The sequence below is a fragment of the Sphaeramia orbicularis genome, unplaced genomic scaffold (assembly GCF_902148855.1).
Source record: "Sphaeramia orbicularis unplaced genomic scaffold, fSphaOr1.1, whole genome shotgun sequence".
In the NCBI taxonomy this organism is placed as follows: Eukaryota; Metazoa; Chordata; class Actinopteri; order Kurtiformes; family Apogonidae; genus Sphaeramia; species Sphaeramia orbicularis.
The window spans coordinates 23924-38627 of NW_021941438.1; positions in this window are offsets into that span (position 1 = coordinate 23924).

Genomic DNA, 14704 nt, shown 5'->3' on the forward strand with positions numbered 1-14704 from the left:
GCTTCTGGATCCTTTGTTTTCTACATGTTTTATGTGAGGTTTCCAGCAAATTTGATCCTCAGTGATCACTCCCACAAACTTGTTTGGATTCACCCTTTCTAGATCTACACCCTCTATTTGGACCTTTACCTCATTACTGCTTTTACATTGTCCAAAAATCAGGAATTTTCTTTGACACAGATTTATTGACAACTTATTTTAGTCAAACCATCATTTAGTTTTCTTTAGCTCAGAAGTGATTATGTCCAAAAGTTGCTGTAAATCCTCAGCGGTTCCCAGAATATTTGTGTCATCAGCATATAATCTAAATGTCATTTGTTCACACACTTTCCATATATCATTAATATCCATTAGAAACAGTTGAGGTCCCAACACTGACCCCTGGGGGACACCACACACAATACCCAAACCCTCAGAACCTCAGTCTCCCATCATCACAAACTGGTTCCTGTTCTCCAAAGAGCTTCCAACCCAATTCAGCACCACTCCCCTGATTCCAGACTGTTCCAGTTTATTGATTCAAATGTCAGGATTTACGGAATCAAATGCTTTTTTTAAATCCGTGAAAACTCCAACTGTGAATTTTGGATTGTCTGTGGAATTTGTGATTTGTTCAGTGAGTTCAGTTCATGCTAGTGATGTTGATCGGTTGGTTGTGAATCCATATTGACTGTCTGAAAGTCATTTGTATTTTTCTATGAATGGGTCGAATCTATCATTGAAGAGTTTTTCCAGGATTTTGGAGAATTGTGGGAGAAGAGAAATAGGCCTGAAGTTTGTGAAGTGGTGTCTGTGGCCGTTCTGCTCCAATGGTATGACTGGAACCAGTTTCATTCCACTGGGAAATGTCCCAGTTTGGAATGAGAAATGACAGATGGAAGTGAAGGGTTTGGAAATGCCTAGAATGAGCCTTTTCACAACTATCATGTCCATATGTGCACAGGCAGGAGATGTTGGATTTGGACATTTATTCACAGGTTCTGTCAGTTTGGCTCTGTTTCATCTGTGGCTTTGACAAACAGGGAATTTGGATTTGGATCTGTTCATACTCCATTACTCTGATCTGTTCATACTCCATTACTCTGATCTGTTCATACTCCATTACCCTGATCTGTTCATACTCCATTACTCTGATCTGTTCATACTCCATTACTCTGATCTACTGATACTCCATTACTCTGATCTGTTGATACTCCATTACTCTGATCTGTTCATACTCCATTACTCTGATCTGTTCATACTCCATTACTCTGATCTGTTGATACTCCATTACTCTGATCTACTGATACTCCATTACTCTGATCTGTTGATACTCCATTACTCTGATCTGTTCATACTCCATTACTCTGATCTGTTGATACTCCATTACTCTGATCTATTGATACTCCATTACCCTGATCTATTGATACTCCATTACCCTGATCTGTTGATACTCCATTACTCTGATCTATTGATACTTCATTACTCTGATCTATTGATACTCCATTACTCTGATCTGTTGATACTCCATTTCTCTGATCTGTTGATACTCCATTACTCTGGTCTATTGATACTTCATTACTCTTATCTGTTGATAATCCATTACTCTGATCTATTGATACTCCATTTCTCTGATCTGTTGATACTCCATTACTCTGATCTGTTGGTACTCCATTACTCTGATCTGTTGATACTCCATTACTCTGATCTGTTGCTGGAGCAGGACTTGTATGTGCCCAGTTTGGTCCAACATTCCCACAGAACTCATTCCACATGTTCTCCACCAGGTTCCTATTACTGATACTGAAATTCTTTTCAGTGACAGAATTGGGCTCATTCTCTTTACTAGGAGCATTTCTAATAATTCTGTTGAATCCAGTCCATATGCCTTTAATATTATTTGTATTATTTTCTAGTATTTTTTCTAGTATTCCTTCTTCCATATTCTCATTATATTAGTTGACTTATTTTTGTATTTCTTGTATTTCTTTTCCGTCTCCTTAGTTCTATATTTGATAAACTCTCTATATAGTGTATTTTTCTTTTTCCATACATTTTTGAACCCCTTTGTGATCCATTGATTCTCCTTCTGTTTTCCTCTTCTACTATATTGTTTGATTGGACAATGTTTGTCATATAAAGCCTTAAATATTCGTAGAAAACTATCCTAAGCCTTATCTACATGATTGTCTTTATAAATTGGTTCCCAGTCAAATGCTTGTAGATGTTTTTTTCATTTGTCCACAGATTCCTCTGTCCTGACGCGTCTATAGTCATATTTATTGTCTATTTGAGTGTTTGTGTGGTTGTTCTTATAGACAATACAGACTGGTAAGTGGTCACTGATGTCATTTATTAATAATCCACTCACTGTGATATTGTCCATGACATTTGTCCATACATTGTCCATTAATGTTGCACAGTGAGATGTGATCCTGCTGGGTCTGGGGATTTTTGGAAACAAATTACAACTGTACAGTGTATTTAGAAATTCTTCTGTCATTTGATTTGGGTTGAGCAAATTGATGTTCAAGTCACCGCAAATAAACCTAACTTTTGGATTTGCTTTTGACAGATGTTCCTCCATCCAATCTTTAAATAAGTCAATATTAGAACTTGGTGCTCTGTATATGCAACTCAGAAGAACATTTTTCTTTTCCTCCATAAATATTTCTATAGTGACACATTCTAATCCGTTATCCACCACTGTTGACATGTTTTCCACTACCTTCAAATCCAGATTCCTGTCTACGAACAAAGCAACACCACCCCCACTCTAGTTTTGTCTGTTCATGGAAACCATCTCATAACCTTCAATTCCAAAATCCATAGCCCTACTGCTATTGAAGCAGGTTTCTGATCTAGCTCTAATATTGGAAGGACATTTGAATGGACTTCAAAAGTATTTGATGTTCTGAAAGTTGGCATAAAGGCTTCTGCTGTTCAAATGGATCACTGATAAACCATTGTCCATGTTGATGCTGCTGTTCAGTTCTTCTTGGGTAGAATAGTTACAGCTTTTGTTAATGTCACAGAAACAGTTGTTCTCTGGATCAATGTCATTTTCAGTTTGATGTGAATGATGTTCAGTGGACTGGAAGTTTTGGAACTGCACTTCATCCCACTCTGTGATGTTTTGTAGTGAATGATTGAGTCCAGTCTGTGTAGAAGTTGTTCCTGTTGCCATGAAGAACAGTGAGTGTCTGCAGACCTGCTTTATGATTGCATTTGTCTGCTACTTTGGCGTGCTACTGCGTGGATGAAGAACTCGTTTGTCATGTCGAAGGTCTCCAATGTCTCCTTTTTGTCTGGCAGCTGGCAATTCCGGCCTCAGTTGTTTCCTTTTCCTTTTCAGCGCATCAGTACAGTCCTCACTGATGTCCATTTTTGTTCCCTTTAGTCTTTTTGTGCATTGAAGAATGGCAGCTCTGTCCTTCTATGTAAAACATGTCCCTCCAATGGGCCTGGCTCTGTCCCCTCCAGGTTTGCCTGTGCGTGGGCCCGTTCCATCTCTATTCCCTGGTGCATGTGAAGGTTTTCAGCTCAAACCTTTTTCACCTTCTCTTCTGTCTCTGCCCAAGTTTCCCCAGGTGACTCCATCATTCCCTCAAAAACCAGCTGATTTGGCCTTGACTGCCCCTCAAGCTCTTCCATCTGGTCTGTGACAGCTATCAGACTGTCACACACTCTGAAAACGTCTGACTGCACTGAATGACCACCTTCTGACAGCTTAGAGCACAGGTGTCAAACATGCGGCCCAGGGGCCAAATCTGGCCCGCCAAAGGCTCCGGTCTGGCCCTGGGGAGGAATCTATGAAATACAAAAATAGATATTCAGAAATGAACAATCATTTTAGTTCAGCTTTCACATGCAGACCAATTCAATCTGCAATAGGTCAGACCAGTCAAATTCTATCATAATAATCTAGAAATACTCACAACTCCAGATTTTTCTCTGTGTAAATGTCAATATTTTCATGTATTTATACTAAAACAAAGGATAATTTCACAAAAAATGTGAATAATCTGAACAAATGTGAAAAACCTGAAATGTCTGAAGAAAAATCAGTGCGATTTGAATAATATTCTGCCTGATACTAAATGTTTTGTGGATTTGTAGATCCATTGTGATTTGTACGTAATAATGAACATGTGGAAATGATAAACTGAGGAAGAATATTGTTCAAATGACACTTATTCTTTCAGTTTGTTGAAGTTATTCACATTGTTTGAAAGGACAGTTTGTAGATGTCAACATTTTCATTGTTTAATTGGACTTTTTTCACTGTAAAATATAGAGAAAAGTTTGGAGTTGACGTTATTTCTCTATTATTCTGTTCTTATTTGACTGCTTGGGCCCACTACAGATCAAATTGAGCTGAATGTGGAACTGAACTCACATGAGTTTGACAGCCCTGGCTTAGAGTTTTCACATTTGAACTGGTCCACTTCCTTTTGTGTGTATTGGAGGCTTGTTTGGAACTCCTGAAGGTCCCTTGTCAGCCCCTCCAGCCTGGTGTTTGTGGAGTCCATGATGATCTTCACAAAGCCCTTCAGGTTCTCCTGTTGTTGATGGAACAGTGCTGTGAATAGTTCCTTTTGCTGTTGTAGTAGCTCAGATACCTGGGACAGTCAAACATACTCTTCATCCGCTCTAGCCTCTGCTTTTGACTTGGGTGCATTTTATGTGTTTTTGTTTTGAACAGCAGCAGTTGAACACAGTACCTTTAAGCCTGGTGGCTGGCTGCTGCTGCTGTTGGATCCTGGCCTGGAGGCTAGCTACTGCTGGGATTTAGTTGGTTTAGTTCTTTTTTCTAGTACATTATTCATTTGGGATCAGATTTACAGTTTGTTTGGATGATTTTTTCTCATTTCTTGGTAATTTTCATGACATTAATTAAAATTCTAGTCAATAAATACACACCTGAATAAGGCAGGTCTGTAAGTACGTCAAAGACTATGACTTCTGTGTTTAGTGTGTGTGTGTGTGTGTGTGTGTGTGTGTAATATTTCTTCTTTTATCTGTTCTTACTTCAACTAGAAGAGCTCTGTCCACTTTTAGACTTTGAATTTCTATGTGTGAGTTTTAGAAACCCAGACTTTCAGTAGTTGCTTCTGTTGACTGTTTGACACTTTTGTCAGATCTCCAAGAGTTGATTCCAATTCAGTTTTTAGTCCAACGGCCCAAAGGCTCTGATGGACTATTATTGGGATCAGTTGGCGTCCATCTGTCTGTCACGAGTCCACAAACAATTTTTACACAATCTTGATATTTGTTGACCAAGTTTGTTCAAAGAATTAGGAAATATTGATTTTTGAATTTTTTATGAATTTTTCTTTTTTTTTTTTTTTATTTCCTTTGGTTTATAATGGGACACATTTCAAAGTGCTATAAGTTGAAAGTCGTTCAAAAATATTGATATAATTAGTATTGGCAACAGATCGGAAGTCACATATGGGCTTCATTGGGTGCCATGACCTTTGACCTGGAGTGAGTTTGAAAGTTCAAACCCAAAGTCATCTATGTCCAGATCTCTAGAACCTTCTTCTCCAAAACCGTCTGCCAGAATCAATTGAAATTCATAGCAAAGGTTCCTTTGGGCAAGATCTACCACATTTGTTCAAAGAATTAGGAAATATTGATTTTTGAATTTTTTATGAATTTTTCAGTTTTTTAAAATCCTCTTTGGTTTCTAATGAGACACATTTCAAAGTGCTATAAGTTCAAACAGTTGAATATATTGATATAATTACTGTTGGTAATAGATAAGAAGACACATATGGGCTTTCATTTGGTGCCATGACCTTTGACCTTGAGTGGCCTTGAAAGGTCAAACAAATGCCAGTTAATGTCTTTAAATATGCCGTTGGACTCCAGGAGCCTTGGTCCTATTTTGAAGTTCTGAATGAAAAAAACTGAAGGAAGAGAAAAAAGGCTGCTGTGTACGGACAATACATGCTGTAATATTGGAATGGGAAACAAACTGTTCTAAAGCATACCAGTGTGGAGGGGGATTGAATTGGCTGCAGGGGCGGGGCTCTCAGGAGGCCCAGTACAGAGGGGCGGAGTCCAACCCCATCCCTTAAAAGGACTGAATTTAGTCCCACTCAGTTGTTGTTGGGACAGCTCAGTGGGTGTGTGACAGGTTAAAATGCCTTGGTGCATTATTTTTTTTGAAATGTTCTTCATAGGTCATTAATACATTTATTTGTTTTCAGGTATTATTATAGATTTATATATATTGTTACTGAAGTGCACAGGTAATGTATAATTACATTTATATTTAATTAATAAGGGAATATATAGGTTTATATAAATTCAATTTTATGTTTAAAATGGTAATTAAAATCATACATATTTTGTTTAAAAATTAAATGCATTTAGAAAAGGTTTTATTTAAAACAAGTAAAATACAGTTTGTTCGATGTTTCATATCTGATTGATTTATACTGTCTGGAAGGAAGTAGTTGTGCGCATGTGCACCATGGAGGTGAGTGTTGTAATGGCGGCTGTTGAATAAACACCGTACGAGTGAGGAAAGTGCAGCGAGTTCGTTGTTATTTCAACTCCACATACAGCGCAGCCATCTCCCTCCAACGTTCGGGCGGAGAGCGCAACAGGTGCAGGTCTGCAGCAGTCCCAGTGTCCAGTGTTTGTGCTTCTCTCAGTCGGCCCAGCACAGTTGAGTCATGGTCAGTAAACACTTGAAAGATTGCCAATGCTGTTTAAGGTTTATTCTAAACATTGCATACAAGTGTGTGGTGCATGGCTGGCTTATATTCACTCTCACAATTCCCTTTAGAATGTGCAAATTTAAACATAGGTCGCTGATATGGTCTCCAAATGCATTTTGGGTAAAGTCGTCATCAACAGCCGTCTACCACTGTTATCATCAACCACTTTTCACCTCAGAGGAAGCATAGGGCTGTATTTCCAAGGCAAAAGGAGCTTTTGTGCACTCTAGAAGGAGGTGACTTGAAAAAGGAGAACAAACTCCAGCTATTTCTTCAAGTTAGAGAAACGTCCCAATACATTTGGCAGCATGACTAAACTCTGTTCAGATGGGCTCATCATACAAGACCCTAAAGTGATTTCCAAGACTTGTGAATTATTTTATAAAAACTTCTATAAGTCTAAATAGTCTCTAAAGGACATGGAACATTTGTGTAATTCCTTCGGTAACATTAAAACCATTACCAATACTAATAAAGCTGTGTGTGATGCCCCCATCTCTGTACTGGATATTGAAGATGCTGTTAAAAAAAGGAAACTCAATAAGAGTCCAGGGAACGACGGATTGACTTCAGAAATATACAAATGATTTTCCAAGGACTTCTCAGGCTTTTGACATTAGGTCTATATCAGTGGTTCTTAACCTTGTTGGAGGTAGTGAACCCCACCAGTTTCATATGCGCATTCACCGAACCCTTCTTTATTATATAAAATATTATTTGTTTCAAATTCAAGACACAGGTATATGTTTTACTGGTGCACAAAATGAACCGTGCATTAACATCACTGTGTTCAAAGAACAAAACCAATACATTGCATGAACTCACAACAAATTCCATACCTTTTCACAAAGACATGACCTTTTTTAATACTACCACACTGAAATGGTTTTAATTTTTAACCTTATGTATTCCAATAATGAACTTATTGTATTTATGGTATTTATCATTTTTAACATTTTAACACACACCCATCACCTAATTTCCATCAGGCTACAATAATAATGAATATTTACTGCAAATCAGTGTGACTTCTGCTGTTGTCGAGTGTGTGTCTTGACCTCCGCCGAACCCCTGAGACTGACTCACCGAACCCCTAGGGTTCGATCGAACCCAGGTTCAGAACCACTGGTCTATATAGAAAGCATTGCTAATGAAAAGCTCCTCCTTCTTTGACTCAAGGACGAATCACTTTAATTCCTAAACCACAAACAGACGTTCTATTGTTAGATAATTGGAGACCTGTTTCACTCCTAAATAATGAGTACAAAATAACTGCTGTGTGTTTGGCTAAAAATATTCAAATATACACTTAATGATATCATTGATGAAACACAGTCTGGTTAAATCACTGGCAGACATAGAACAAATAACAGAAGACTGGTAACTGATATTTTGGATCATTCAGAATTAATTACAGATAACAGTTTCATTCTTTTTTTTTATTTTTATAAAGCTTTTGATTCCATTGAACATGAATTCATGTTTAAAGCACTTGATATTTTTGCTTTTGGAAATATGTTTAAAAAATCCATTAAAACATTATATGCAGAAGCAAATAGTTGAATCCAACTCCCATATGGCACGACTAAAAGATTGAATATTAACCCTGGGATCTGTCAAGGATGTCCGATTTCAGCATATCTGTTCCTTCTTCCTGTGCAGTTACTTTGTATTGGTTTTAAAAACAGTGATGTATTAGGTCTGTCTGTTGTTGTCAGAACATTGTCTTCTACTCAACTAGTGGATGACACAACACTTTTTTAAAGGATAAATCTCAGGTTGGTGAAGCACTCACAGTCATCAGTACTTTCTCAGTGTCCTCTGGACTCCAACTGAACATTCCAAAATGGGAACTTCTCCCTGTTCAAAACTGCACACATACTATTATTTCAGGAGTTCCTGTTCAGCATAAGGTTCAATATCTTGGTTTTATCATTCAAACAGACCAAGGCGCTAGATTATGTGAAAACTTCAACTCATAGCTTCAGTACAACACAGATTGAACCTTTGGCTTCAAACAGATTTGTCCATTACTGAAGATCCCTGGAAGCCAAAGTTGAAGGCCTTTCCACACTTATATATGCAGCCATGGCACCTGATGTTTCAAAAGAAACATGTACAAAAACTGATCAAATATTATTTAATTTATTTGGAAAAAGAGAACCCTTATGAAACAAAAATATATGGCGATATATTGAAAAATATAATGCATTATATTAAAAAATACATTTCCATATATGTGAAAGTAGTGCATATATTTTCCAATATACTGCAATATATGCTTTAATCATATATTGACACATATAAAACATATATTGCAATGAAGACAAAAACTGCCCTATATTTTTACATATAGTTTTATTGAAACTCAATTTCTTTCCATTGACACAAGTTTACATAAAGCAGATATTTATCAACACTTACATTACTTGGTATGCATAATAACATATTTCATGAAAATATGCATCGTGATATACATGAAAAAAGTGTTAACTGAAAAAAGATGCCTTCTTAGTCATTTTGGCAACATAGGATGAAAAAGATGTACATATATATACAAGCATATTTTTTGAAGTGTATTACTAAATGTATAATTACATATATTTAGTAATACACTAGACAATATATGTATGTATATATGCATACATGCATTATGAAGTGTATTACTAAATATATAATGACATATATTTACTTATATTAGTAAATATATTGTCATATACGTTTCAATGTATGGGAAGCGGCAATTCCTTATGTATTTTTCAATATATTGTAATATAATACAAAATATATTGACACAATATGTTATTCTGTATATTTTAAATATAAATATATATTATACAGTAATATACTGACAGTCAATATATAGAGAAATATATTTTCTTTGCATAAGGGAATACATTATATAAAAAACTGTCCTGATAAATAAGCTGTGTTCTGGTGGTTTAAATTCTTTAGACTTCACCTCCCTAAACTCTTCTTTTCAAATTAAATGGATCAAACTTTTCTTTAAAAATCCCAATTCAGTCTGGAACTTTATTACTGCTCATGTTTTTAACTCACTTGGAGGAATGCATTTTCTACTAAGATGCAATTACAATATTTCTAAATGACCAGTAAAACTGTCCAACTTTCAGAGGCAGCTCTTATCATCTTGGTTAATGCTAGACTCACACAACTTTACTCCCATAAATATTTCATTTGGAACAATCAGGATATTAAGTTTCAGAACAAGTCTTTCTATATTCACAAATGGGTTGATTGAAACATTTGACTTGTTCATCGGTTGCTTAACGATAATGGTCCGTTTTTTTCTTAGGAAGAGTTTTTATCTATTTATGATTTCCCTGTCACTCCAAAAGAATATGCCACAGTTTTTGATGCAATACCAGATGGAACTAGAAGGTTCCTGATGTTTGCTCCTAAAGGTCAAAGTTGTATTGTCCCAGAACTAAATCCTGTTTACATATATACTGGGAACATCTGTCCTTTATTGAGTGATAAAGCCACTAACCAATGTATTAGAGACATTATTCAAACAGATATTGTTTCCAAACCTGCAGCTGTTTTTTACTGGAATAATATTTACTGTGACATAGACTGGAAAAACACTGGGATCCTGTCACAGAAATGTATTATTACTAATAAGGTACCAGAAGTTACTTTGAAATGGATCCATAGATGTTATCCGGTGTAGACCTATATGATTAAATATAAAAGAAATATTGATACTCTTTGTTCTTTTTGCAGCAACGCAGAGGAAACAATATGTCATTTATTTTGGGATTGCACCTACACACATATATTTTGGATTGATTTAAATAATTTTATAAACACAAAAACTGACTCTTCGTGTAAACTGAACTTTCAACACATTTTATTTGGCCTATCACACATTGATAAAATAACTCCAGAAAAAAGATATATTATCGACCTTTTGATTATTTTTGCCAAATTTCACATTCATTGCTCCAAATTTGCACATCAACGTCCAAACATGACTGTTTTCAAAGCCCTTTTTTCCAATTATGTAGACAATTTGAGAAACAGTATAAATTCTAAAGCAAATAAAACAAAAAAATATGTCAAATGTATAATCTTATTCAATTTGTATAATTTCTATTTATTCCTTGAGCATTTTTTTTTTATCTTTATTACATATGTTGTTAACACTTTACTTGAAGGTCTAGTTTATAATGCATTAAGCGCACATTCATAAGACATTATAAAGCCTTTATAATGCATTATAAAAGTCATTACAACAGTTTATGATCATGTACAACAACTTATACCAAGGTTAATAAAGTATTATAAGTGTAGGCATAATGTATTCTAAATTCAGCTTTCATAATGTTTTATACATCCATACCAAAGCAGTGTGAAGGAATTTATTTTTTGAGGTGGAGAACTTTTGTCAGGTTTTTTCCACTGGTATACCCATCTATTTTAGGGATTTCATATTTATTTTAAAAAAAAGTATGTGTTTGAATTAACAAAGATTTAGAGCTGCCACGTTATTTTTTATGTATGTATAAAGCAACATGTAACACTTCTACTTACTGTCTCTGTCCTTTTAATGATTTGTTTTTGCAAAATAGAGTTATTCAGAACAATTTGATGTATAATTTTTGATTTAGACTTTACTTGGAGCCAGCAGATACTGCTCGTAAGTCATCATACTTGTGTTATAATATCATACAATTGATAATGTGTTACGTAACCCAGTACTTGAGATTCTTCCTACAAACACTTGTCACTTTGGTATGGATGTATGAAACATTATGAAAGCTGAATTTATAATACATTAGGCCTACACTTAGAATACTTTATTAACCTTGGTATAAGTTGTTGTGCATGATCATAAACTGTTGTAATGACTTTTATAATGCATTATAAATGCATTACAATGTCTTATGAATGTGCACTTAATGCATTATAAACTAGACCTTCAAGTAAAGTGTTACCCATATGTTTATTTATTTTTAGTTTTTTAAATTTTATTTTATTATTTTTATTTTTTATTTATTTATTTTTTCTTTCCTAATGTCTTACATGTATTTCTATATATAATGTAAAAGATTTTGTGAATTATGGAACTTTCTACCCTTGTTGTTGTATACTATTATGTATATTTTACTGTTCAATGTTAATTGTTCAAATAAAAAAAAAGCATAGGGCTGTGTCATCATGAGTGGCAGTGCATAAAGACACAAAAGCAGAAAGAAAAGGAGAAGAGGGAGCAAAGTTCCAGAAGCTGGACACTTTTTTTGTCCGTCCGAATCCTCCTGGAAATGAACTAACACCTGCTAGCACTAATTCCAGCCCACCAATACTGGCAACAGCATCAGGAGCCAAATGTTTAGGTCCAGTTCTCCCAGTCCCTGACAGTGTACAGTCAGTGATGTGTGAGCTACTGGGAAACTGTTTCTATGGTTGGGAACGCAGTTGTCCCAGCGCCCAGCTTCTGTTCCCTTATTTGTCTCTTGGCTGTACAGCGCTGATGTTAGGACAGGTGCCAGCCGCTCCAGGGAAGACCCGGTCCCAGTCCCGGTCCCGGTCCCGGTGCTTGACCGGCAGACCCCCTCCTCACCCGTGCTGCAAAGGGCCGTGTTGGTCCTGTCAGACCCTGAAGATGGAAGCAGCAGGTCTCCGCCTCATGCTTGGGCTGAGATGCAGTCTGTAGATGCAAACCCTTCTCTGGAATGTTCTCCCACAGATCGGGCCAGTTTGGCTGAAAACATCCAGGACGCCAACATTAAAAGCTAGATCCTTAAGGTGGGCCCGTGCAGACCTAAAGGTCCATTTCCCACCCATAAAGACAATCAGGCTTTTTCTGACACTTATTCCACATCTACTACTAAAGTTGGGATGAAAATGGCCCACAGTTGGATGTGCTGTTCCCCAGAATTAGACTGCTGTTACTGTCAGCCTGTTGGCTTTTGGACAACTGAAATGTGCCCTAGCACAACAATGAATAGAATAGAACTGGACTGTCATTGTACATTTGGACAACGGAATGAACAAGTGTGATCCTAAAAGGGACAATCCCTGACATAAAAAACACACACACACACAATCACACTCACATAATAAATAGAGAAAGAAAGGAAAAACACACCCACACAATCACACTACCATAAAATAGATTAAAATAAATAAATAAATAAAAAAAACACACACACACAATCACACTATCATAACATAGATTAAAATAAATAAATAAAAATAAAAACACACAGACACAATCACACTACCATAAAATAGATTAAAATAAATAAACAAATAAATAAATAAATAAATAAAAATAAAAACACACATACACAATAACACTACCATAAAATAGATTAAAATAAATAAATAAATAAATAAAAATAAAAACACACATGCACAATCACACTACCATAAAATAGATTAAAATAAATAAATAAATAAATAAATAAATAAATAAATAAAACCACACGTACACATCCTGTTACACTCTCTTTTAGCTGCATTCAGTGCATTAACTGCACTGGGGTAGAAGCTATTTGACCAATGCATGGGTTAACAGAATAAAAGACTGGAGAGATGTTTCCTCCAAAAGTGAGAAGCATGAGTCTCCTCAAATCCATGCTGGTGCATAGTCTAGGAGCAGTGGAAGCTCAACGGCACAATAGAGGCTGAAATGCAGAGGAATGTAGGTGATGCGTCTGTGTTTTGGAGACAGGTCTTGGAGCGCAGTGGAAATGGAACTCTCACTCTGGCTTGGTGTAAGTTGGCATTCAGGGGCAGAGGGAGATTCTAGGTCAGGGAAATGCTGGACACTTTGTGTCAATAATGGAATTATTAGCTCGCTACCAGCCTGTTTTCAAAGAGCTAATCAACAGACCCGGAGGGTGAGTGACAGATCGAAGTCAGCAGATTCAGGAGCAGATTATTTCCATATTATCTCAACGTGTGAAATCTGACAGAACTGATGAAATAAAACACGCCCCATTTTATTCCATCATCACGGACACAACAGCAGATGTGTCACAGATAGACCAGCTGAGCCGGGTTTACCGTTATGGAACTGTGCTTAAGAAGGACATGAATATTGGAACAGATCTACAGATCAATGAAGTGTTTTTGGGTTTGGAGGCGACTGCGGGTTCATCAGCGGCCCAACGTGAAAACCAAATCCTGGGCTCTGTAGAGAAAAACCACATAGATGAGTCCAAATGCGGCGGACAGGGTCCTGATGGGGCCTTGAATATGAGCGGTGTGTATTCAGGCGGACAGGCCAGAAGAACACAAAAGGAGCCCCTGGCCCCTTCTGTTCAGTGCACTGCCCATCAGCTCAGTTTGGCTCTCAGTGACTGGAAAAAACGTTCCTGGACTGAAGCACTTCTATGACACTGGACAGATGCTTTTGCACTTTTTGGGCCACAGTATGAAAGGATGGGTGCTCCTCAGTGACTTTATGACGCCACAGAGCAGACATGTCCCATTCAAACACCTATGTCCCACTCGCTGGTCTGTTCCACATGCACTGTAAGAGCGCATCAGCTGAGTTGACTTCAAAAACTGAAGTAATGAGTCATGAAAACTGGAGTGAATTCAACTGAAATGCTTGATTTGAATGGAATTGCTGTTTGAAGTTCAACACACTAAATGCCAAGTTAACCCTTTCATGCAAAAATGATGAGAACCTTAGTCAAGATTTTTTTCTTCAGTGTTTAGCCATGAAAAAAACAATGTGATCGAGTTTTTTTTTTCTATGGAGTTACAAAAATATCCATGCATTTAATTTTTGAAGAAAAGAAACATGTGTTTAAAAGCCAATATCAGAGAGTGATGTGAAAACAATGAAATAAAAACATGTTTAATGCTGCTGATGTCTTCTCACATTTGAACATATTCTAATGCTAGTAATTACTCACTTCATGGAGATAATATGCACAAAAAAAACCTTCTTGTCTGACAAATAACAATTGATTTCCACTCAGACATGTTAGTGCAGATCAGGTTTATCT